Here is a 27,321-nt window from a genome sequence, read left to right as displayed (position 1 = left end):
TCCCTCTATTTTCTAAAATAAGGCAATTTTTCTTAGACTCGTAATTTTAGATAGGAATCTCATATATTTAAAGTCAGCATTAAAGTGTGATTTTGTTCATGTAGCTATTGGTATCAAAAATCCGTTTTTTAGAGTTTTGGTTACTATTGAGCCGGGTCACTCCTTAGTACAGTTCGTTACCACGAACTTTTTGATAAAATGAAATAAATTTGTCACTTCGCTGCGAGCAATTATTTAAATTATATTTTTCTAAATAGGTCTGCATGAAGTAAAAACCCGAAAATTTGTACTTTTTATTTGTAATTTCCACAATTTTATACCGCGTCTCCTGGCAAATAATGATGACCAGACCACAGGCACACACGCAGGCGAGGGATTCACCCACCTTAAATTTGTATAATGCTTAATTTTCTCAGCGAAATGTTTAATTTTCCTGTGTTTTCTTTCGTAAGAGTTGAACCTCCCTCCTCCAAAAAAAAATCTCGAATAATAATTTCCCTAATTTTCTCCTCAAATAATAGCTCTTTTCCAAATAAATATTCCTACTTACTTGTCGAATTACGAAGAATGAATATACATTAATCGTAATTTTCAGTGAGAGACCCCTTGAGTTTAATGACGGCAGTGTAATCTGATAACCTTGAGTATTTGTGTGATTTGCCGCGATTGAAAAAGAACTGAACAGGCAGTATAATTTCTGGAGGAGCGTCCGGCCTTAATTAGTATAGGAAGCTTTTTTAAGGTGCTAAAAAAAACTTTAAGTGTGAAGAGCGATGTATTGAGGAGAGAACACCCCCTCACACACTGAATAATGTATGGTCACTTTAAGTTTTAATTTTGTTCTTCACTTTCAATTTAAAAAACTTTTTTTTTTTACTCAATATATCAAAAGAATCGACTTTTTATCATGCCTCTGAATACATAAAAATCATTAAGGTTAAAGTTACTCATCAAAAATTAAGGGCCTGGGAAAATTTGCTCTATATCCGAAAAAGGGACAAAGAAAAGGGTAAAGGTAGAAAAGGGTAAGTGATCTTAACGAAAATTCCTCATATCCTACCTCTCCGTCAATTCCTACCTCTCCGTGAGACTTCAGACAAATATAGAATAAGGTATAGGGGAGGGTAGAGATTAATCTATAATCACCTTGATTCCCTGAAATTTTTTTCAATACGTTTGTAATATGGATGATGTATGGTGGTAGCACCCCTCTTGATGCATACAATCATTTTTTTTGTTTAACAGAGAAGATTACATTTGCAGGCCTGCCGGTAAGAGAGGTAGAACAAAGGGCCATTATGAGCGTCAAAAATACCCCGCGAGGGTTTAAAAATTCCGAGACGCCTCCCAGTAAATATTTTGAGGACATCATTTTTTCAGGCATGATCATCAGTTTCAAAGGTTGTTATACGAATATTCACCATGAATATAAAAAAGAAAAACTGGGGTTCAAGAAGGCGTCAGCAGAATCCTTCATATTAGGAGATCCTTAGATCGAATACATCGTAGTAAAAAGCAACAAGTAAAGAGCAACTCTTACCAATATCGATCCGAGCTCCTAAAATCGAAGCTTAGATTATACTACATACAACAACAGAATATATTATTCTTACTGATTCTAAATAACCGAAAAGTGTTAATTTTATGTGGCTCATCATTGATACATGATCACTGATCAAACAGTTCGTAGGAACGAACTGTAAGTAAAGAGTGATGCAGCTCAATAATAACCGAGACTCAAATACAAGGATTTTGATATCAATAAACATGTAAAAAAATGGCTTATTATGCTGATTCCAAATATATGAGTTCCGCTAGGTTTAGTGTTATCCACCAAAGGCTACGAGCCTGAGAAAATTTGCCTGATTTTCGAAAAGGGGGGGAACCACCTAAGAGTCAAACAATCTTAATGAAAATCACACCATCGGATTAAGCCTATTAGATATCCCTACTGTAGAGGTCTCAAGCTCCTATCTTTAAAATGTGGAATTTTGTATATATTTTTTTTTTTGCCAGACGAAAGATCACAGATGCGTCTTTATTTGTTTGTTTTCCAAGGGTGATCATATCGGCCCAGTGGTCCTAGAATATTGGAAGAGGGCTCATTCAAACGGAGGTTAAAAGTTCTAGTGCCCTTTTTAGGTGACCGAAAAGACTGGAGGGCAACTAAACTCCCTTTCAAGCCCCTTTTTTTCTCAAAATCGTCTGATCAAAATTTTGAGCTTGGTATTTCTTTGAGCATAGTTGAAAGACCCAATAACTATGCCTTTATAGACAACATGACACCCTACAGCCCCTGACGGAAAGGTCTTTAAGTTATAAAATGTAACCATTGTTTATGTATAGTACTTATTATTGGGGAGTGTGCAAACATTTTCCGGGAGGGGGACGAATTTCTGCTGGTGGGATTTTCTACGGTGAGACAAGTTTCCAGGGGGTGAGCAGTAGTATTCCCAAGATGGTTTTAAGCGGGTCCATAGCTACTACTCTTTTTTTTCTTAGTAATCCAACGGCAATTCCCTCAAGAAGCAGGTGTTATTAATTTTCTTCGAGACGCAGGTGCTTGTTACATAATAGGGAACAATTAGAGTTCAGGTCCCAGCCAAATCAAGATACAAACGTTACATATTAGTTTCTTTGATTCTTTAAAAACCTAAAGGTGTAGAAAACCTTCAGAGCCCCTAAGTCCATAGTCTAAGGCATAACCTAAGGCATAGTCCAATTGATCACAGCTCAATATTGTTCCGCTTCACATACAGAGCCTTTTGTTCTTAGCAAACAAAGGATTTTCCCACTATTTCCAGGAACAAGGAGCAAACCGTTACACAGTCTAGACGTCTATTGATTTTTTAGGAACAAAGGCTTGTTATTTTTCAAGCAGAATCGGGTAATTTCCCTTGTTCTTGGGGGGGGGCTATAAAACCGGGTATCTAACGAGGATTTTCATCAGTCATATATTAGACCTGGAAGGTAAAAGTCAACTTTCTAAAATGGATGTGTCCCAAAGATATAACAGGTAAGTCTCTGTGCATATTAAGGATACCCCCCTTCATGCGCCAAAAAAGAGGCGAGATTATGCCGAAACTTGAGCTACTATAATTCGGTGTATTGGATTACCAAGAAAAACTTGCCCCCTTCTTCTACTGCATGGTTTTCTCAGCTATAAATTAATCTAATTTTCACATAGAAATACACTTACTCTAAATTCTATCCCCTATCCCAGGGCTTCTTAAAATTTTGTAATTCCCGACCCCATTTATGATTGCGAGTTTCTTAACGACCCCGACAAATATAAAAGATAAATAAATCAATATTTTTTGATGATATATTTATTAGGTAACAATATACATATGCATATGAAAATATATAAATTTAGAATTCGTTTTGAAACATATAAAAATCTAAAATTGAAATTTGCAAAAAATGTTATAGAAATGTTTTTATTATAGTTTCAAAAACAAAAGTGGATTCTGGGTGTCTTAATTCTCTCGAATATATCCAAGTAGTTGCATGGTAAATATTAAATTAAAGTTTACGTTAAAAATTTAATGAGATGGATGTGCCTGTTTTTTATTGCATAACAAATCAAATCTTGGTGTAATGTTTGAAACTGCTGGACGTAAGACCTCTTCAACATTTTTTTTCGCTGAATGATATTGGGATTTAATGTGTGTTAAAGCTGAGAAAGTAACTTCACGTAAATATGTGGTGTTGAATGGCAGAAGTACATTTAACGCCATATAAGCGATTGTGGGAAATTCAGATCTACTTCCGATCCAGAATTCGGTCAAGGGCTTTTTTTGGAATTGTAGTTTTAAGTATGAATCACACGAAAGCTCAGCAAATTCCTCTTGAGCTTTAAGTGGCAGATGATCTATCTCGCTTAAGCCAATCCAAAACGGCTTTTGAATCCAAACTATTTTTTTTTAAATCAATATTTAATATAGAATATGTCCGGAACTGTATTTCTAGCGCTTTTAAGTGATCTACAATAGTTTTTGCAATAAAAATTTTACGATGAATTTTCTCCATTACAAAATTGTCGACACTGGAAAACCTTACTTTTCCAAATGCTAATCTTTTTAATAAAACTTCCAATTTTATCGTTTGAAGTAAATATATCGCAATTTTTTCCTTGGAGAGACAAGTTAAGATCGTTTAACAGGAAAAGCAGAAAAAAATCAAAAATTTGGTAGTCCAACCAATAAGGTTGATCTCTTTTGAACGATATACCCAGGAAAAGTGGAAAGTCTTCAAAAATTTGGTATTCAAACCACTGAAGTAGATAAAGTTGAACCAGAATTGGTGTAATCAGAGGCAGAAGCGGGGGAAGTGGAATTGAAACTGGAATTGCTCTAATAAGGGCCAGATACAAGGGAAGAGGAATTGATATCACTTTTTTAAAAAATCTAAAAATTTCTGAAGAATGATGAGGGGTGCCATAGTGTGCCAGAGGGCAAGTCATAGTGTGGCAAAGTGGCGTGAATTGACATGGTATATCACGTTGAAGTTGGCTTGCAAAAACATGAACAAATGGATTTAAAGCATGATTTTTAACAAGGAAGTATCTAGCAAATGTCTTGACGAGGGGTGCCAGAGGGCCAGTAATAGTGTGGCACGGTGGCGTTAATTGACATGGTATATCATGGAGTGTTGCCTTGCAAAAACATGAAACCAATGGATTTAAAGCATGATTTTTACCAAAAAAAAACCTGAAAAATGTCTTAGCAATGATGAGGGGTACCAGAGGGTCAGTCGTAGTGTGGCACGGTGTTATGAATTGACATGGTTAATCACATTTATGATGGCTTGCTAAAACACAGATCAATGGATTTAAACCATATTTTTATCATGAAAATATCTTTAAATGCCTTGGGATGATGAAGGGCGCCAGAGGGTGCTGTGTGCCATCCATAGTTTGCCACGGTGATGTGAGTTGCCTCAGACTAACACGTTCTACAGCTTAAAGTTAAGGTGAGATGTGTTAAAAGATTCATTTTTCGATGGAGGAGAATTGAAATCAAACACCCAGTCAAAGAAATGGCGGAGTTTCACTAAATCTCTCAACAATATCTCTTAATGTGGCTTAAATTTACCTCTATCAAGATTCTGTAAAATATGAAGAAAAATACTATTCAGATGTGCGCTTGTTGACTAGGAATGTATAATCTTGGCACAAAGAAACAAGGCATTTCTGAGAAATATCTCTTGATATGACTGAAATTTACCTCTAATAACATTCCCCTGGCCCTTTATAATCTATTTATGCTTTGTTTTTCTGTTTGTTGAGTTTTAACTGTTCTGTCACATCTATCACAGAAAAAAAAATTATGTAATATTTTTTATTAATAAACTTGTATGTACAATAAGGTCTTGTGTCATTTAGATTTCTTGCTCCAGGACGAATCTTCAGTACGTAATCATTTACGCAATAAAATATCTAGGCCAATGCTTTATAACATCTCACTGATTCAATACCTAACTTAACCTATCAAGCTCGCGTTAGAAAATTAATAACATTGTAAAAAGCAGGTGCACATCAAATGTAACCTGAGCATTAGAAACTATAAAACTGAGCATTAGAAGGTTTTGATGATTCAAATGCTTCTCAATTACTAATCTACAGCAGAAAATTTGGTTGACACATTCACTACCCTTTTTAAGACTACATGGCTCTTCTCCTCAAGCTTTATCTGTAGTATCTCTTGTCTAATCTTGTATCACCTTTCTAATGATGGATTTTAACAGGATTTTCTTGAAATCACTAGGTTCTTTCCTATTTCAAAAATGATGTTTGTAATCACTCAGAAATATATCTATAATTTTGCAGCTATCATACTTTAAAATGCCCTTTAGCCTGCTATCAACATGTGAGGCAATACTATTTTTAATCCTGTTAGTAATGCCTCTTAGTCCTCATCCCAAAATAAATCTTTCTTCTCTTCCAAACTGTTCAATTTTTTTTATTCTTTTCTGTATTATCTCTTCCAATTTTACAATATTTCAACACATTCTCAAAATCTTCTTCCCTTCTCCCTGTAACACATTCTATGGTATTAATTGAGACCTTGTTTTTATTTTTAACTAGAACATGTCCAGGCTGACTGCAACCTCTTAATTTCTGAATATGCTAATAAAATATCATAGTATAATACCATCTGGTTGCATCTTCCACATACTCAGCAATTCTGTCAATGGCCTCAGTTTCATATCCCCTTTGTTCATACTTAAAGCCTTCTCTGCTTCCTTGCCTTTCCTTTTATTCTCACATGATATATCAATGAAAAACTTCTTTGTAAAAATGTCTCTTCTCAAGAGAATTGAATACAATTTATGAAACAATCATAAATTCTCTTGTGCTTACCAAACAAGTTTTAAACATAAGATTCTTTAACAAATATTCCTTAATGTGCTCATACAAATAAAAGGATTGTTCAATAAGTGGAACAACACTCTTTCAAACATGCATCATTGTTATCAAGGCACACACAATACTCACATTGGCACCTTTTTAACATTGCAGGATAGGGTTTGGACAGCTGGATTATATCCTTTGTCTGTTCTTCAACCCTACCTTAAATTCCCACATCATGATGTGGTTCTAGGCCTGGGTGGGGTGGGGAAGGTCTTCAGTCCAGTTTTTCTGATATATGACACTATGTTTTGTAAAAAAAAAGTCTTAACAATATTATGAAACGTTCAGTTACTAATATGCTAGAGTTGGTAAATCACCATACTTTTACTTCTTTGTAGCAGTAACAGAAGTTAAACAGCAGCAAAGGGATTAAAGCTAAAGTCCATTTGTAGTTGACAACATGAATTAGCTAGGATGAGAGTGAATGAATCAGTTGATGCCTTTTCTTATGCCTCTTCATTAATCAATAATAACTTTGTGGGGAAATAATCACATAAAAAAATAGAAATAACACAGCCTATACTGCTATAGATGAATAAATGATTCAATAATGAAAATGAATAAACAGTAAAAATTTTAAACAAACAAAAATACTACAAACAGGAGCATGGCTACCAACCCCTAAGTCTTCCAAAGGTCAGGGCTTCATTTGTGCTTTACTGAAAACAATTTTTATTTTGAGCAGTGTGTTTTTATTTGTAATAACATTAATAACAACATACACAAAAAAAATTACCAGGCTAATGAAAGTTTACAAATAAGAGTGGTGTTATGACACCCATACTTCCTCTCAAACCTTCTTAAACAGCTTGGGTATCATTTTTGTTTTATTGAAAATAATATGCATTTTGAACAGTGTGGTTTCTATTTGTCAAAGCATCATAAAAAATAATATAGTAATTGCTTTTCTTGCAAATTCAATTTAAAGCCCTTTTAGGACCCTTGAAAATAATAATTTCATTCTATATGTTTTGAATGTAAAAATGGGTTAAAACATTTGTTTCAAATGTACTATTTCATTATAAGTCTATTTTGTAAAAGATGCATAATGTCACAAACATTTATTTGTCAAGTTTAAATTGAATAAAAAAAAATTGGCCTTTTCTCTTCTTATCCTGTTAGGCCACTCAAAAACTGTTGTTTCACCTTCTTATTTGGTTAGGTCACTTAAAAACTGTATTTCACCAATATGTCAAAAATATCAAAGCCAGACAAAGAAATATGGTGTATAGAAAAATTGAGGAATTGTATTGTTTTTTTTTTTAGCCAACTTAGGCCTAATTGTGGCAAACCAATACTTACAGATTATATAACTTTAACAAAATGGATTTTGTAATGAAATAGTAATTTTGAAACCAATGTTTTAACCCTTTTTATACCATAAAAAATGGAAAGAAATTATCATTTTCAAGGGTCCAAAAAAGTATAAAAATGATATCTAGTGCAATGTTGACTTCATTTGTAGGTTAAAACTATGAACTGCTCAATATTTATCCACTGCTTTGAAACTAGAATCATCCCTGAAAGTTTTATTCACTAATCTTAACTACTTTCCGAGATAGCAAAAAGTTCCTTGTCTAGAATATGACTATACTTTCTTAAGAAAATGGCATAGATAAAAGCGTTAACAGCTGAGATAGTTGAACATTTGCAACTGTATCATTAGGCCCTTAGCAAGGCTAGTTTAGAGGAGGAAAGCTCTTGTGGTCTAAAATTGCCCTTTTTTACATCAAATTTTAAATACAGGGACAAAAATGCTCTACAATACACAAGCTAACCTATACCAGAAGATAAATTGCAGCTATCCTATTTTTAATGACCCTCTTCAGAGGCACAGGTAGGTTTTTCAACACCCAGGTGTGATACAACTTTTGGTAAAATTCTAGCTAATTGACTTCTTGCTATCTCAGAAAGGGTTTAGGTTAGGAAAATGAAACTTTCAGGGATGAATCTACAGACTAAATTATGTCCCAGGAAGGTATTTCCTGATCTAGAGGTCAGGGCCCTCTAGAGAGAGAAGGAGTTCTCTCTCTAGAGGGCCTTGACCTTTGATGACCTTTAAAAATATGTGTGTTATAAAAGTGAAACCTTGTAAAATAGATATTCTGCTTAATTGAAGTACAACAAAATTGTTTTCAGCTTCATAACTTTGCTCAATTCAATTTTATAAAGTTTTAAAGATATGCAAATACATTTCCTAAATTTTGAAAAAAACATTGATATGGCTCAAAATTTTACTCAAATAACAGGAAATACATTTTCAGAACTAAAGGCAGAGAAAAAGCAACTAGTAGCCTAACTAAAAACTAAGGTAAAATGTTTTTTTGTCAAAATTTCAATAGGTATAGACCTGTCATGTAGGCAAATTTCAAGGCCCTCTAGAGGGAGGAGTGGATATGGGTACTTTAAAATACGTTCCCAGGACATACTTTAGCCTGTAGACCCATCCCTGGAAGTTTAATTTTCCTAACCTAAACCCTTACAAAGATAGCAAGAAGTCAATTAACTAGAATTTCACCCAACTTTCTTATTATGCCCCCAACCTTAATTTTGTAGGTGTACATGTCTTTCAGAAATATATCAAAACATCTCATCTATGCTATATGGCACCCCAACACATGCTGTGCCCTTGGACAAGTATACCCCTCCCTACCCTAGCTATGTTACTGACCATTTTCTTTAAACCTTTTTGTTATTAATACGTTAATTTACACATTCCAGCTAAAGATGTGAGACAGGATTAATTTATTTAGACTTTATAAGACTTCCAGCTTGTAAAGCTATTAGCCGTTTTGAATTCAACGCTAATTCGAACTTGATCGTCATAAGGAAATGATTTTGAAATCCTTATCAGTTTTCCTTGGAAAGTAGTAATCATGCCATTTATGCTGAGTTTACACGGAGAGGAAAACTTGACGGGAATCCTGTCTCGGAGACAGGATTTATGTTTACACACAGAGGGAAAAGTGGGAAAAGATTCTTTTCCCACAAAACATCATTTTACCATAATTTTCAGTTACTAGTTCCTTTTTCGCTGCCTTTAGTTCTGAAAATGCAATTCCTGTTATTTGAGTAGAATTTGGAGCCGTATCAATGTTTTTTTTTTTCAAAATTTAGGAAGTGTATTTGCATATCTTTAAAACCTTATAAAATGGAATTGAGCAAAGTTATGAAGCTGAAAACAATTTTGTTGTACTTCAATTAAGCAGAAGATCTATTTTGCAAGGTTTCACTTTTATAACACACACATTTTTAAAGGTCAGGGCCCTCTAGAGGGAGAAGGAGTGGATGTAGTTGCTTCAAAATACCTTCCCAAGACATACTTTAGTCTGGGCTGAGATTTCAGAATAGCTGAATCTGAAATCTCATTCAGCTGTTCTGAAATTTCAGCCCAAAGCAAGTCTTTTAGCTTTGTTTTCTTGTAGTGTCGGTGAGCAGTGTCATAAATATAAGGCTTGTCCTGCACCAAACAGATTAAATCAGTAATTTTGGGATGATTCTTTACTGACATGTTATTTGTTTGTCGGCCAAAATCAACAAAACTGTAAATATTCTCGTTCTTCTTGCCTACACATCAAGCAGAATTGGTCAAAAACGGTCTCGGTGAAAGGAATCCTTGCTGGTCGCTAGACTTTTTTTCTACCCGGATTCACGAACGGAATCCTTTCAAGTGGACCAGAATTCCTTTGTCCGCGACGGGAATTCTCGTCCGTGTAAACGCGCTATTAGCCATTATTGATTTTTTTTTGTGTGGGAGTTCGAGTGGTTTCCTCCTGGATGAAGAGGTGGGGACTTGTAAGCAGTGCTGCAACAAGTACTCCAAATTCTTACTTAAGTATGCAGTATTAAGTACTCATTGTTTTTTTACTTAAATATCAAGTAATAAGTACTTTCCAAATTCTTACTTAAGTATCAAATATCAAGTACTTGCCAAAATTTTACTTAAGTATTACTTTATGTACTACTTCAAGTATTTATTCTATATATATATATATATATATATATATATATATATATATATATATATATATATATATATATATATATATATCTGATATAAAGCCCATGCTACCTTTTTTAAAGCCATTCTGAAGGCCTTCCCTTGCCTATAAAATGTCCCCTGTCATTCCTCTCTTGGAAACCTTATCCAAGAACCAGAATGTCCGTTTTATCGTTTTTAACCATTTCCCTTGTTCGGGTGGTACACACCCAATGAAGTCCAAGAAAATAATCTTAACCAATTTTCAACACAACAGCTTGAAAGCAAAAGATTTTCAAACCAAATAAGTGCAGTCAAAAAACGCCTGATTGGATCAGACAGATCACATGATAGGATTAACACAGTGCACGTAGAGTTGAACTTCTGGTGATTAGTGTTCAGTCAAATCTGGCATGTTTGAAAAAATACACGGTTATTCTGAAACATGTGGGAATGGTAAAAAAATATTGATAATAGAAAAATAAACTTTGGATTGGCTTTAAAACAGATAAAAGGTAATAAGTAGTTCATTCTCTGATACAATAAGTAAAAACCTTAGCAACAAAAAAACTCAAATTTAAAAGTAAGGAGCCAAGTGAGTAAGTTGCAGACTTTTTTAATAAGAGAAATCAAAGGTCAATAATCAAAAATCAAAAATCAATTGATGACAAGTCTCGCCCTCAGCACCTTTACAAGGAAACTGCCTCAAGTTTTCAAGTTAAATTTCAGACACGCTATGAAAATGTATGGCATCTATATCCTTTGGCTGGTTTTCACTCAAGCAAGCCGTATGCTGTGTAATCAATTCAGATGGGCGATAAAATTCCCTACAAACATATATTATAAAATCACGGGCCTGCAGCAAGCCAGCTGATTCAGACGCATTCCATACGGCTGGTCAAACTGCAGAATGAATCAATGAATCAATGAATGAACTTTATTATCTGTAAAAGTATAAAAAAAAAACACAAAGTACCGAGTATTTTAAATAAACAAAAACGATAAACACCAAGAAAAAATTCAAACTAACAAAAGACAACATGGACTGATTAACCAGTATCAATATGGAAAAAAGGCTGCAGAGGGTCGTAAAAGTCAATAAGGTTGATGGTCTTTTAACATAAATCATCACTGAAAGACCGAATCCAAGAAGGTATATCTATTAAACTAAATCAAGCAATTATTTTTCTGGTTTGATACCATCTAGGAAGCTGGAGGAGGAATTTGCAATATCTGAAATAAGCCACACGTAGAGTATGGGGATTTTTCTTACGAAACAGATGAGCCATGCCTGATAAAAAAAAAGTACAGGGGCGCAATAAGCGTTATAGATCATGCACAAACCGCTGCGGTTGTAACGGATTTTGTTGTTGGATATTTTTCCGTAAGCGACGCGTAGGTTTTTCACGGCTTGATTCACTAAGGATGAAAAAGTAGTGGAAAGTGTTGGACCGAAACACAGACCAAGCCAACTAACTAAAGAAGAACATGGCAAAATTGCAGCCCCAGCAACAAATGGAGCGACCGCAGAAGGGCTATTAAAACAAATAAACTCGCATTTAGACGCATTAACTGACAGTCCAATCTTAGATAGCTCATTGGTCAATATAGTAAAATTGGAAAGCAATCCACGGCGAGTCCGGGCAACAAGAAAAACGTCGTCTGCATATGCAACAGAAGACAAACCAACATTACCGTATGAAACAGAACCTTTAAGGGGATGCAGGCACGATGCAAGCACACATTTAAATATACTAGAAGACCAAACGGCAGAAGTTGCAACCTATCTATTTCTAGCAGCAGTTTTTACACCAAGAAGTGGCAAAAACCATGAGACTAAGTCGAAAATCTTCTGAGAAAAAAGGAATAAAACAAGAGTCAGGAGCTCATATGGCACTTGTGACGAGGTCGGAAGAGCCAAGAGCTCATATGGCATGAGCTCTAGCAAAATTATAAGAATCAATAGATTAATTTAAAAGAAAAATCAGAGGCTTAATGCTGGTCGGCATTTAAAATAAGAGCTCTGAGACACAAGGTTCTTTTAAATATGAAAATTCATTAAGATCCGATCACCCACCCACAAGTTAAAAATACTTCATTTTTCTAATTTTTCCTCTTCCTTCATCCCCCCCCCCAGATGGTTGAATCGGAGAAATCAACTTTATCAAGTCAATGTGTGCAGGTCCGTGACACGCCTACCAATTTTCATTTTCCTAGCACGTCCAAAAGTACCGAACTCGCCAAAGCACTGGACCCCCTAACTACCCCAAAGAGAGGGGATCCAGTCCGGCTTCGTCAATCACGTATCTACAACATTTGCTTATTCTACCCACCAAGTGTCATGCCAATCTCTCCATTCCAAGTGTTTTCCAAGATTTCCGGTTTCCCCCTCCAACTCTCACCCAATGCCACCAGAACTGGTCAGGTATTAAAATAAGAGATCTGAGACATGAGTTTCTTCTTAATATCAAATTCAAAATACCTCACGAACGGTCATCCGCTCTTAAGTTAAAAATACCTCAATTTTTGCAATTTTTCCGAATTAACACACCCTTCAACTCCCCCAAAGAGAGCAAAACCATTTCGGTTATGTCAATCACGTATCTAGGACTTGTACTCATTCTTCTCACCAAGTTTCATTCTGATCACTCCACTCTAAGCGTTTTCCAAGATTTACGCCCCCACCAAATCTCCCCAATGACACTGGATCCCGTCGGGATTTAAAATATGAGATCTGAGTTACGAGGTCCTTCTAATATGAATTTTCATCCAATGAAATCCAAGATCAGATCACTCCTTTGTAAGTTGAAAATACCTCACTTTTTCTAATTTTTCAGAATTAACCCTCCCCCCAACTCCCCAAAAGAGAGTGAATTTGTTCTGTTTATGTCAATCAATTATCTAGGACTTATGCTTATTTTCCCACTAAGTTTCATCCTGATCCCTCCACCTTAAGCATTTTCCAATATTTTAGGTTTCACCCTACAATGTCACCTAATCCGGTCGGAGTTTAAAGTAAGAGCTCTGAGACATGATATCCTTCTAAATATCAAATTTAATTAAGATCCAATCTAATTTTTCCAAATTAACCGTCCTCCCCCCCCCCCCCAGATGGTCGAATCGAGGAAAAAACTATTTCAAATTTAATCTGGTCTGGTCCCTGATACGCCTGCCAAATTTCATCGCTCTAGCTTATCTGGAAGTGCCTAAACTAGCAAGACCGGGACTGACAGACCAACAGACCTACAGAATTTACGATCACTGTATGTCACTTGGTAAATACCAAGTGCCATACAAAGTAATTTTTCTCTGGGAATGCAATATTTGGTTGAAGGTTGGCTTCAGTATGACTTATTTTGGAAAAGGGTTATCTCCAGGCTTTGGGCAAGCCATGGGTGGAAGTAGTTATAGGCCCTACTAAACTGAAGGAAAACTCGACTTTCTTAAAACTTGGAACCCCCTCCTCCTCGCCCTATTTTAGATAGGGCTTGTGATATCAGAGCTCGATATGAGCCCTGATCCTAAACGTCTTTGGTCTAGCTTTCATTTGGATCCATTGCTCCATTTGCAAGTTATACTAAATTAAACCAAAAGCTTGACTGAGTTCCATCAATCTCTCGCAAGCTACACTGAATTAAATGAAAAACTCAACTTTTAATTAAGCTTGGGTCTCCATCCCAGAACTCAATGCATGCCATACTCTTAGGCATCTTTATACAATTTTCATCGAAATTAATCTCCAAATGCAAGTTACAGTGAATTAAATGAAAAACTTGAATTTTTTTTAACACTTAAAGCCCCATCGCCCTAATTGAGCTCAATTTTATTCCAAATAGTTCAATTTCAATTAGTAACAAGGGAAGTATTAAGGGAAGATGGGCAGAATATTTTAAGGATGCGTTAAAACCATCATAAATTTGGAAGAAATAATACAGAAAAGAATAAAAAAATGAACAGTTTGAAAGACAAGGATAATTTATTTTGCGATGAGGAGTTAGAGGCATTCCTAACAGGACTAAAAAATAGTACTTCCTCAGGTACTGATAGCAGGGTAAATGACTTTTTGAACTACGATAGCAGCAGAATTATAAATAAGTTTCTGAATGACTGCGAACATAATTTTTGAAAATTGGAAAGAGCCTAGTGATTTTAGAAAAATATTGTCAAAACCCTTCACAAGACAAGTGATAAAAGTAACTGTGATTTTTATAGGGAAATTGGCTTCTTTTCTGACAAGAAAATTACTTCACTTTATTAGACAAGAGATGCTATAAATAAAGCTCTAAGAGAAGAGCAATACAGTCTTAAAAAGGGTAGATGATGTGTCAACCCATTATTCTGCAGTAGCTTAGTAATTGAAAAGCATTTGAATCATCAGACCCCTCTAGTCCTCAGTTTTATAGAATAAGAATAGGCGTTTGATTCAGGTAATATGAATCCTTCAGTGATGGCTCTATCCTTTTATGTTACGCGGATAATTGAATTACAGTGATTATTGCTATGTGCAAAATAATATTAATGTGGTTAAAGTGGGAAGCCAGTGGTTTACAGGGCAAACTGGTAAATTTTATAACTCAGAGCCTTTATTTTTATTTAAACCACCATTCGTGTTGTGTTTCTGCACTTCAAAGATTTAGTACCCCATACGTCACTTGGTGCACACCCCTTTTACTAGGGCACATACATGTATTAGGAGGGGGGGTACCTTGAGCGTGGCTGCCTATCATCTTAGAATTTTTCACTCGGAATCTGTGTTTGTTTTAGTCCGTCTATCTTACCCAAAAATGAGATAAAAATCCATTTAAAGCATAAAGTGTCATTTTTATACTTCTGTCAAATATTTTTTTTCTGACCAAAATAGTATCGCATGGGGACAATGACATTTAATATTATTTGCAATTTTATGCCCAAATTGATGTCATGAATCTGTTTTATAAATGTATATCCGTCGATAAAAACACAAAAAAGTTAGTTTTTCTACATTACTACAATCTTGTCTGATGGTGGAAAGATGCACTTTCAGCCACTTCAAAACGTTCGACTGAAAAACACAACTGAAGAAACTAATCTGTATTAGAGATAGCGTTAGAAGGTCGATGGAAAACGAGCATCAGACCGACGTTTTGACCTTTGACGTCTGATTTGCTACTTACTATACTTACTATGCCGGCTGAGAATAGCAGAATAGCAAATTGAAAATTTTTCGTTAGGATTTTTAGATTCTTTACTTTAACTAAATATCAGGGTTTAACAACAAATTAAACAAATTTTAGCTTTTATGCAGTTAATTAATTAAATCCAATGCCCCTGGCCATTCTTGATCATGATCAAAACATCATTTATAAAAAAAAAATGAAATGTCATCAATTCACCTTCCATTTTGAATTTGCTGCTTGAGTTTATAATTTATGTGTCGACAAGTAAAACCAAGGAACCTTACCTTCTATCGTCAAAAGGTGACAAAGAGTGTACGCAACCAAGATTTTACTAACTAAATGACCGTTGTGCGGATAGAGGATCAAACAAAATAGTCAAATTCCTTGTCAGTCCGAAAGAGATGGAAGGTGTAATGAACTTTTGCTGCCATCTACGTTATAACTTTTTAAATTCTTAGAAAGCAATATAAATACACCAACCAGACATTTTAGGTACAGCTTTTGAGTTCACGGCATTTCAGCTAAACTTATGCACGAAAAACTAGTTCTACTAGCTCAAAAAAGAGTACACATAATAAAGTTTTTCCGAATTTATCAACGATTTAATCGCATCCATTCCGTGGATCTTTGCTACACTTAAATAGCTGCGAGTTATCATTGATGTATTTTTCAGTTTTAATTAGATAATTAGAAATTAGGTTTTTAATTAGATAATTAGGAATTAAAGGAAGTGATTACGCTAAGCCAGTAAAACTTGCAGCCCACAAATAACTATTGGATCACAAGCACTCACTCTACATTCTACGAAGCGCTTTGGAAAGAAACATAATACTGTGATAAAGCATTAAAATTAATATAATCTTTTTACAAATGAAGCAATACAGAAAGAAAAATGTAATGTTGCCTAAATTAATTGATCCAATTCTTTTTCGTTTCTTTTTCTTTTAAACTTCAGCTCACTTAGCTGTGGCGTAAATCAATAGCATTTAAACAAATTAAGTGCGTCTTGACATAGAATGTGCATTAACCATACTTTTTTGCTCTGCCTGTGGTTTCTGTCAACAAAGTTATTTGATTCTAATAGTTTTCAGTTAATGAGTGATGTTTATTTAGACGAACAATGAAATTGAATAAATTAGTTTTGACACACAAAATAATAGAAGAGGGCCAACATTCAAAGGTTACATTTAGCGTTTCCTTATGCGCACTGTAGGCAAGGCACGAAGGCAGAACTGAAAAGATGAAATTAATTTGGAATGCAGGTGTACAATACTATAAGAAAAGGCTCTAGACATAGACTGGCCTATATGCATGTAGCGAAAACGAAACAAAATAAGAAGCATTTGTTAAAAAGTGAAATAAAAAAATGTCTTTGCAATGCTACCAACGTTACTGACTCTGAACGTTCCTGAACTAAACGTTCTAACTCAGCGTAAATTGACGCAAAACGCTTTTAAATCCTTGAAAAAGCACACGAGTAATCAGAAATGCAAGGCTCATAGTCAGTAAAACTATAAAGTGAGATTAGAGGAAAACTACGCAGCTAAAATGAATTCCACTTCGTTGATGGTTGAAAAAATGGTAGATTTGTACTAAAAGTAAATTTCACCTAAAATATAACCAACCTGTCAATAAAATCTGGTTGTTTTCACTTAAGCATCACCTATAAGGATCCAGGCTCTTTGGGGCCTTGAGAAGCAGCCTGTCTCAAGCCAGGAATAAAGGAGGAGGGTTGTACTCTGGGCCAATCACTTATCCTCATAGAAAGCGATGATTTTCGAATCGACAAAGAATAGCCTCGGATGTGATTATACTTCACATATGATTACTACGGATTGCAATCGGGCATATTTTCTGACAATGAAACAACCTTTTCGTATTTTGTTTTTGAATGTGAGGACTATTAACCCTGATACCCAGCCTGGCCACGTAGTGGGTCTAATTAAGACCCTTCAGTCATATAAAGTTGGGATAGCAGCTTTGTCAGAGGCCAGATATATGGGTTTTGAACATATGTATGTTGATACATATGAAGTCTTTTACTCTGGAAAGGAGAGGAGACTTGAAGCTGGAATTGCAAATGCTTGAAGCGAATCAACTAAGAAATCGATGCTTAAGCTCATGTTGAAACATGAAAAGATGCTCAAAGCTTGCTTTGGTAGCTCTCAGTATAAATGGATAATCATGCAACTCGTGCCCTGGCAAATGAGACTGACAAGCAAAAAAAGATCCGTTCTAATTTAGATTTAAGTGATCTAGTCAACTCAGTACCTAAACATAATATTCTCGTTTTATGTGGTGATTTTAATACCAAAGTTGGTTGTTGTTCTGCACCATGATTTATTAAAATGTATTGTTTTGGTTTATTGAATGATAATTTAGTGCGTTTAAGTTGATCATTGAGGTGGTCATAGCTTGAGTGCGGGTGGATCTTGGTTCCCACATTGCAATATACACAAGTATACACGTACATAACCTGACGGGGCTACACGAAGTCAGATTGACTAAGTTCTCATCCGAAAGTGACATAGACACTGTCTAGATGCAGTTCCAGCTTTCAATGGGACCAATTCGTCCTCTGATCATTGACTAGTAATTACTAGTTTTAAATTAAAGCTAAAAACTGCTGACAAGCGCTAAAAGACTATGAAAGTGCTTGAAGTTCGAAAGCTGCGTGATTAACAAATAAGGCAATTTTGTAGTGTTGTCCAAGCCAATCAATTTGAAAGCCTGACTTGCGATGAAACAGTCATCTCTGTTGACAAGAACTGGAGATTATCTGTGGATTCTAAAAGAGCAGCCACGGAAGAGTCAATTGGTTCCGCAAGAAACGGGAGGGAGTAGTGGATCAGCGACGGCTCGTGGAAACACACAGAAGAGAGGAAAGAAAAGAATTTCCAGCTGGAATGCTGCAATAGTAATGTCAACCTGCAGTATAAAGATCACCTCAAGGTCCAATATATACAATCACGAAAAGATGTCTACACGGAATGGCAGAGGCTGCTTCTGGGAAGCAAAGGCAGCCAAAACTGAAGAAGCTTCCAGTAGAAGTTATCAAAAGTTATCATTTAATCAAAAAGATTAAAAGTCAATAAAGCACATTAATTAGTGAGACTGAAAGCCCGACTAAAAATTATAAAGTTTTGCGATTACTGTCGTTTGATTTCTGGATAATCATAGGTAGCTCAATAGTGGTGCCTAAGTAAAGAACAAAGTGGGCTTTATGTACAACTCATTTTTCACATAACCGGTATTTAAAAAAAAGGATAGAGCTAAATTAAACCAAAGATAAGCAGAAAAAAATAAAATATCTTTCAAACAGTTTGTGGTAACGAACTGTAGTAAGGAGTGACCCGGCTCAATAGTAACAGAAACTCTAAAAAATGGAATTTTTATACCAATAGTTAAATCAAAAGAATCGCATCTTAATGCTGATTTTAAATATATAAGTTTCATCAAGATCAGTTATACCCATCAAAAATTACGAGCCTGAGAAAATTTGCCTCATTTCAGAAAATAGGGAAAACACCCTCTAAAACTCATACAATCTTAACGAACCACCATCAGATTCAGCGTATCAGAGAACCTTATTGTAGAAGTTTCAAGCTCCTATCTACAAAAATGTGGAATTTCGCGTTTTTTGCCAGAAGAAAGATCACGGATGCGTGTTTATTTGTTTTTTTTTCCCAGGGGTGATCGTATCGACTGAGTGGTCCTAGAATGTCGCAAGAGGGCTCATTTTAACTGAAATCAAAAGCTCTAGTGCCCTTTTCATGTGACCAAAAAAATTGGAGGGCACCTTGGCCCCCTGCCACGCTCATTTTTTCCCAAAATTCACCGGATCAAAATAATGAGATAGCCATTTTATTCACTATAATCGAAAAACCTAATAACTGTGTCTTTAGGGACGACCTACTCCCCCGCAGTCTCCGTGGGAGGGGCTGCAAGTTACAAACTTTGACCTGTGTTTGCATATAGTAATGGTTACTGGGAAGTGTAGAGACGTTTTCAGTAGGATATTTTTGATTTGGGAGGGAGAGTTGAGGGGGGGGGTTACTTGGGAGGATCTGTCCATGGAGGAACTTGTCATAGGGGAAGATAATTTCAATGAAGGGGGCACAGGATTTTCTAGCATTATTTGAAAAAACAATGAAAAAATAAATATGAAAAGTTTTTTCTACTGAAAGTAAGGAGCAGCATTAAAATATGAAACAAACAAAAATTATTACGCGTATGAGAGGTTTACCTCCTCGTTATACCTCACTCTTTACGTTAAAGTATTTTTAGTAATTTCAACTATTCATTCTACGACCTTTGTGATTCAGAGCTCATTCTTAAGGAATTAGGACAAAATTTAAGCTTTAGGGTAAAGAGCGAGGTATCGACGATGGTTGAGCCCCCTCATACACGCAATAAAACATACGAATATAGAAGTTCGTTACGTAAATTAATTCTTAAGTTACGTATATTTTTTACCAAAGAAAACGTTTGTAAAAAATTAAAAGTTCTAGTTGCTTTTTTAAGTAATTAAAAAATTGGAGGGCAACTAGGCCTCCTACCTCGCTCATTTTTTCTCTAAGTCTTCCAATTAATTGCAATTAATTAATATGCAAATTTCGTTTTAATTATTAATGTGCGGGGAGCCAAGATCAAAACATGCATTAAATCAAAAGTGTCCAGAAATTTAAAAAAAACAAGTTTTTTTAAATGAAAGTAAGGAGCAACATTAGAACTTAAAACGAACAGAAATTACTCCGTATATGAAAGTGGCTTTTCCTCCTCAACGCCCCCCTGTTTACGCAAAAGTTTCTTACTGTTTTAAAATAGAGTTAAGAGAAAGAGTCAAACTTTAGCGTAAAGAGCGGGGCGTTGAGGAGGAAAAGTCCCTTTCATTTACGGAGTAATTTCTGTTCGTTTTAAGTTTTAATGTTTCTCCTTACTTTCATTTAAAAAAACTTTTTTTATTTAATTCAAGTAAAAACCGCCATAAATCACTGTCAATAAATGAACAAAATCCAAAACAAGCAGAAGTTATAATAAATAACCAAGTAAACGAGCAGAAACTACCACAAAGAGGAGTAAGGCTAGCACTCCCCTTCGAAAAGAGGGGCAGGGCCAGAACCCTTTGTACCCTCCAAAGACCTTAAAATAAAACACATTTTATTTAAGAAAAAGTTATTTTAAACAATGTGTTTCTATTTTTCATAACATATATATAAAAAAAAGTCACCATCATAACCAAGATTACTGAAAAGAAGAAATGAATGTGGATTGACAGTTGAATATATACAGGTATTCATTCCTGAGAGTCTTGATTAATTTGGGTTTATTAAAGCTATAAAAGAGAAAATCTTGAAATATATTTAGTTTTCTTAACACCCTCAGACATTCTTGAGGTATTTCACATACACCCTTTTTAATATTTTGGATGCAGATAATGTCTTTCATTTTATTCAATAGCTCCCTCAGCAATTCCCTGAAAGTATCAACTAAATATCCTCACTTGTTATTGAAAAATCTCAGATACACCCTATTAAGAGCCTACCACATTGCGTGTTTTAAGCTAGTTCATTTCCCCCCTCAACATTCCTGAAAAGTTTCAACTTCATACCTTTAGACGAGACTTTGTACATACAGCCTCTTGCCAGACGAGACGCACCTTGTGTCTTATGATTTGGTTTGGCTCACCTTTATCATACCCTGACAGATCCAGCTTAAAACAATTTTTCGGTCATGATATATGAAACGTACACCCATTGACAACCTTGATTTACAGAGCATTTCATTTTTTTTTTTTAGTTCAGCATACCCCACAACACGCCCTAAAAGTCATAACCTAATACCATTAGTACTCCTCACACAATGCAGACGAAAGTATAATGGTTATAAATTTTCAATTTAATATCAGTACTACTCCTCAGATAATGCAGATACGCTCTTTTGTCAACCTAGATGCATATATTGTATTTTGGTTTAAGTATTCCCCTTCAAAATACAAAAAAGTCGTAACTTTATACCCATAGACCTTCATGAGGTATTTCACCTACACCCTTTTGACAACCAGGATATATATAACGTCTGTTGATTTAGTTGAGAATGCCCTCAACATGCCCTGAAAATTTTGACTTAAAACCCTCAGCCATTCCTGAGAAATTGCAGACATGGCCTTTTGATAACCTATTGCACATATTATGTTCTCATTTAGTTTCTCACCTCCTTAAGAATCCCCAAAATCTTCGCCATAATACCCTGAGCCTTTTTGGAGATACAGGTTCAAATATAGCCCCATTCCAAATAAAGATACCTACATGTGAACAATGGGCCACTTGGAGAATTTACAGCCCTTGGCCCTGGTGCCTTAGGATTAAATCATTCATAGAGGTATGTTATTGGAGCTTTCGATAGTTTCGAAAAAAATTGCTATCTCAAAGTTTTTCGCAGGGCTCGGGGAGGGGGCTAAAAAGGACAAGAATAGGGGTTGGTTGCACTCTATTCATTAAAAAGGAGACTATAACTTTCAATTTAAAATCAAGTGAGCTTTCTACAACGACTTCTCCCATACGAAGTAGCCTGGGGAAAAATCTAATGAAGCTATATTGCATTTACTTAGGCAGTGCTATTGCATTGCCTATGATAGTGGTTTCTGCTTTTTTCAAGTTTAAATTACTATTTGACTTTATTTCTACTCGTCTGTTGTTTAATTTTGCTCTACCTTTCGTTGAAAAGCATCTTCTTCGGAAAAAGTTTTTTTTAGTTAATCAACTACTGAATAGCAAAACAAAAATTTTTGTATAATGAGAAACCAGATATGGAAGAGACTACAGCAGTTATTACGGCTTTTTACCTGTTAATACTAAAAACAAGCTGTACTATCAGGGAACTATAGAATCTTCTTTTCTTAATTTTCATTTTTGTTATCGTACCCAAACAGGAATCGGTTGTACGAGAAAAATACAGGAGATGGGAATGGATGGCCATGAATGGCTATAATTGAAAAAATAAAATGTTAAAACAAGAAAAAAATTTTAATTTCAGGGAGGAAGTGATCCTCCACCCACCCCCAAATGATGGGCATATGTATGATGTCAAACTAGTGACCACTTTATGCACGCCTTGATGGAATGGTGGCAGTAAAGCCCAAATTGCAAAAACTTCGCTTGGTCGCATATATTGACGCTCCTACAATGTCATAGTGGCCCGAAAATGGTGTAGAGAGAGAAAAAAAGGAAGAAGAAAAAAAGACACCTCATGGTTTCAAGCCCTTTTTCAAAATCCTTGAAAATAGTTTTTTTCGTAATTTACTTCTACTATTTGGATAAACCTAAACAATATATGTCCTTATCATAGGCAGTGCAATAGCACTATCCAGGTAAAGAGTGGTATCTCTTCAATGTCTTCTTATTATTTTTCCCCAGGGCACTTCGTATGGAAGGAGTTTTCGTAGAAACTTTGGAGGGGGCTTAATTGATTGAACATTGTAAGTTCCAGTGCTCTATTCATGAGCCAAAAGTAATTAGAGAGCAATCAGCCCTCATTCAACACCCTTTTGACATGCTCCTCCCCCCAAGGCACCCAAACAAAATATCCATTTTGCCCAAATCATAAAAAGTCGAATAGCTATACCTCTACATATAGGCTTCGTAGGGATAGAGGGGCATGTTATGTACTAGGCCTCCAAAAAGGCTAAGAGTATTAGTGTGAAGCTTTCAGGAGATGCTGAGGAGAATGTTGAACCAAATCAAAACACACTATGTGCATGCAATTTGTCAGAAGGGTATATCAGCAACATCGCAGGAACAGCTAAGGGTGCTAAGTTGAAAAATTAGGGTATGTGGAAGGGTGCAAAACTAAAACAAAGGACATTAACCTCATACAGGTTGTAAATAAAAGCACTTCCACAAGATCTTAGGCAGCTAAATGTATTAAATTAAAATTTTCTTGGAATGTTGAGAAGGGTTTAAGACCACTGAAGTTGTTAAGTCGAAACTTTCACTACATTTTGAGATAAATAAAAAAAAAAAAAAACACTACGTGCTTCCAAATTGTCAAGAGGGTGTATCTGAGATTATTCAGGAACGGCTAAGAATAATAAGTTGGATATTTCAAGAAATACTGAAGGCTTATTGGACAACCAAAGGACAACTAAGTGCATCGTGGTTGTCAAAAGGGTGTATATGCAATAGTCCAGGAACTACTAAGTGCATAAGGTTGGAAATTTTCAAAGTCTTATAAATTTTTTTTATTGAGCATAAAAAACGATGCCAATTAAAAGTGAATGGAAATTAAATAAAATAAATTCTACACACAAGATATTCAAAGAAAAGTAAAGAGCTACATTAAACAACATTAGAGCAGGGATAAAGTTAAGTAAAAATTTAAACTTAAAACCAGGAGAATCCCCCGAAATGGACAGAAATTACGTAAATGATTAATTTAGACTTGAAACGAAGAGAAACTATCATAAACAGGAGTTGGGCTAATGCCTCCTAAGGATTCCATAGACCAGTACGTTGCTCACACTTTATTGAAATTTGTTCTAAAGGTTTTCCCTTTTAAAGTGATAGTAAACCCAAAATTACTGAGACTTTCAGGAATGAATATTAAACTGTCAATATACAATCATGAGTATTTTTTAGTACTTTTCTGGGCTACTCGGCGGATTTTCTTTTCTTTACAAATAAAATACACTGATCAATGTAAGGCGCAAATGATATTCTAATCTTCAGAAAGCTTAGTGGGGACTTGTCCTATTCTTGTTTATGGTAGTTTCTATTCGATTTCAGTTTGACATCATTATTGATGTTATGACAAATACAAATACAATGGTTGGATGTAATGACAAATTACATTCCAATCATTAGAAGGCCTTTTGGGCATTAGCCCTAATGCTGTTAATGATAGCTTCTGTTCATTTTGAGTTTGACATTATTATTTACTTTGTTTGTGTTTATATTCTGGTTTCATTTACTTATTGATTCCCCTTCGTTTGAAGCTTAATTACTATTTGAATTTTATCCCTGCTCGTCTGTGGTTTATTATGGCTCTTTTTCTTTGAAAAATCCTTTTTTGGCATAAGTTTATTCTTAGCTAATTTATAAGTAAGCTTTGATTTTGAGTAAAAACTTTTTTATTAGGAAGTTCTTTTCAAAACTTGTTTTTTAATTTTCCCTTACTGAGAAGACTGGGAGGGATAACGTTCAAAAGTGGATTTTAAGGGTACGGTCAGAGATTTTTGAAGCTTAGTACGCAGTTTATGCTTCGAAGCCTCTTCGACAGCTTTGTATGAGCTCTTCGACAGCTTTTTACGATGTTTCGTTGTCGTGTTTCTTTTTCCTGGACAGAAAAAAGAAAGAAAAAGATGTACATAAGCGTTTCAAGTTCTTTTTCAATATTCTGTAAATATCGTTTTCTGAATTAACTTTTGCTGTTAAGATAAATATAGATAGCTGGGGTTTACCCCAAAATGAGGTTTAAAAGGACTTCTTCATTAGGCAGTTTTTTTTTTCAAAAGCGGTTTTTAGTGTCCACTTTCCAAGGAGGATGGTGAAAGGGAGTGTACAATAGGAGGAGACTACAACCTCCGATTGAGCAATTTCGACCATAGAGATTATCGTAGTACCCTTTTAATGCTTTCCGGATTTTCAAACCCGAAAATAGCTCTAACTACTGCCATTTTGTGCCATATGACGCTTTAAGATGGCGTTATAAAGACGAATTTGAAAAAACATGTAGATGTAAAAATATCATCGAAAACTTTGAAACGAACCATTACAAAAATGATCTTTTATGTTGCAGTAGCCTGCTGGTCAGCAGAGGATTTATGAGAACACGGAACTCACTACAACATTTAAGGTTGCCTCGTTTTCGCCTCTTATTTCTCATTTTTTAAAACAGGGAACTCAAAACATCCAGTTGATGGTTCTAAATCATGGCAAACTAATTGTTCATCTTAGAATTCGTATTTCCCGGATTTTGACGCTCCTTAGGAAAAAAAAAAAAACAAAAAAAAAAACAGCTGATCTTTTCCGATATAAAACGGCAGAAAACACAACTTTGGTATGACACAACCTCATTTGTTACAAACAAAGGGCACCGGATATTGTAATTTCCATGCAAATGAGTCGTCTTCTGCAACCACTGGTTCGATACAACCATTCCTGGGAAAAGGAAAAAAGAGAGAGAAAGAGAGAGAGAGAAAAGAACACACACTTTGATCCGCCACCATTTTAAGCTCTTTTCAAAATTACTAAACATTAATTTTCAGAACAAACTTTTACTATTAAGATTGATCAAATAATAATTACCGTTCCTGAGCCAGTTTAGGTTGAAAATTTTTTCTCATTAACATAGTTTTTTTTTCTTCAAAACATGATTTAAAATTTTGGGTTTTGGTTCGCTCTTCACAAGAATGAATCTATCGCTACAACCATAATCAGAGCAAATATTATCCACAGTACCTATTTTTTGCAAGAAATAGACAACTTTAGGCTTAGCTACTGAAAGGTTCCTTAAACTGCAGTACTACTGGTTCCGGTAATGTAGTCCCAGCACAAGCATCAAAGCCTCAGAAAGCCGCAAAGGAAATGAAACAACAGTAATCCCCTAATTTTAGGGGATTTAGGGATTCAGAATCGGATATAGAAACACCACACTGGTAGCATTAAAGGAAATTACTTGGCAGTAACGTTGACACGAATGATAGCCAATTAAATTGAAAAGATATCAGAAATGTGACGGAGGACATTCCTACAGCCTAAGTAAAGAGCTATTTAATTATAATTTACAATTTAGTTATTTAAACCTGCCTATTTCATAGGGAAGGGGTGATCGTTGGAATTTTGGACGGGGCTCATTCCATTGCAAATTGAAGTTTCTAGTGCTCTTTCAAAGGATTAAAAGGGACTGAGGATAATCATCCCGTCTTCCGCGTCCTTTTTGCTATCCAATCCCTATGTAGCCCCTAAGACATCCGATCAAAATTTTGAGATAGCTATTTCGTTTAAAATAGTTGAACACTTTGATAGCCACTTGGGCCAACATCATAAGTGACGAAAATTTTAGTTGTTTACATATAGGTTTACTTTTGGAAAACGTAGGTGTGTCTAATGTTGGGTGTACACATGGCTCGAATCTTTTATGGATCGGTCCCTTAGTAAACAGGATTAAATACTTTGTTTTTGGAGGGGAGGGGTAGGGGGCTCGAAAATAGGCCAAATGATTACCACAGTGTTTTTAAATTATTTTTTACTGTCGTATAAAAAAAAAATGGTTTTCTAGATTCCGTTTTGAATAGAAAATAGGCCAAACAACTTTTCGTCTCTGATCAGATTAAAGCTAACAGCCGTGAGTCTTTCAAACAAGACATTTGCAAAAAAAATTCCAGAGCATCCCCAAAAATGGGGCCCGAAAAAAGAAAAAAATGTCTTTCCTGAATGGCTCAAACCTGTATATAAAGGCTTGGAGCCAATAGCACCCCATTGTAAATGGCGAACTAGAAAACAATATTGGTTCCCTCAAAATTGCCAAAAAAAGGGTCAGCAAAGAGTAAAAGAATGTTTTTTACCGTTCACTTCTCTTGGAAGGGTGCTCATAAAAGCCTGTGAAGGGGCTCTTGTAATTATAAATTGAAAGCTCTAGTGACTTTTAATCCTCGAAATTCATTTAAATCATTAAAAGCTCTAATAATCATGCCTCCGAGGTCAGCATACCCCCACTAGCCCAGGGGCAATGATACTAAATTATTTAGGTTAGCTATTGCTAATAAATAAGCT

The 27,321-nt window shown here is 35.3% G+C and overlaps 1 protein-coding gene across 4 annotated transcripts in view; it reads right to left on the bottom strand.

The window, feature by feature from the left end:
- The window catches only part of LOC136037151 (cryptochrome-1-like), a 69,675-nt gene extending 60,439 nt beyond the window's left edge, over nucleotides 1–9,236 (bottom strand). Inside the window, exon 1 of one of the 4 annotated variants that reach the window (XM_065719664.1) lies at nucleotides 9,087–9,236. The gene's annotated coding sequence lies outside the window, so the exon portion shown is untranslated. The remainder of the gene's footprint in view (nucleotides 1–9,086) is intronic. The other 3 variants (XM_065719666.1, XM_065719668.1, XM_065719670.1) reach the window with 3 other exon arrangements.
- Between the last annotated feature and the right edge of the window lie 18,085 nt (nucleotides 9,237–27,321).

This window comes from Artemia franciscana, chromosome 16, assembly GCF_032884065.1.
Source record: "Artemia franciscana chromosome 16, ASM3288406v1, whole genome shotgun sequence".
NCBI classification, from domain to species: Eukaryota; Metazoa; Arthropoda; class Branchiopoda; order Anostraca; family Artemiidae; genus Artemia; species Artemia franciscana.
The sequence above is the reverse complement of the archived record's forward strand: the minus strand, read 5'-3'. Positions and strand labels throughout refer to the sequence as shown.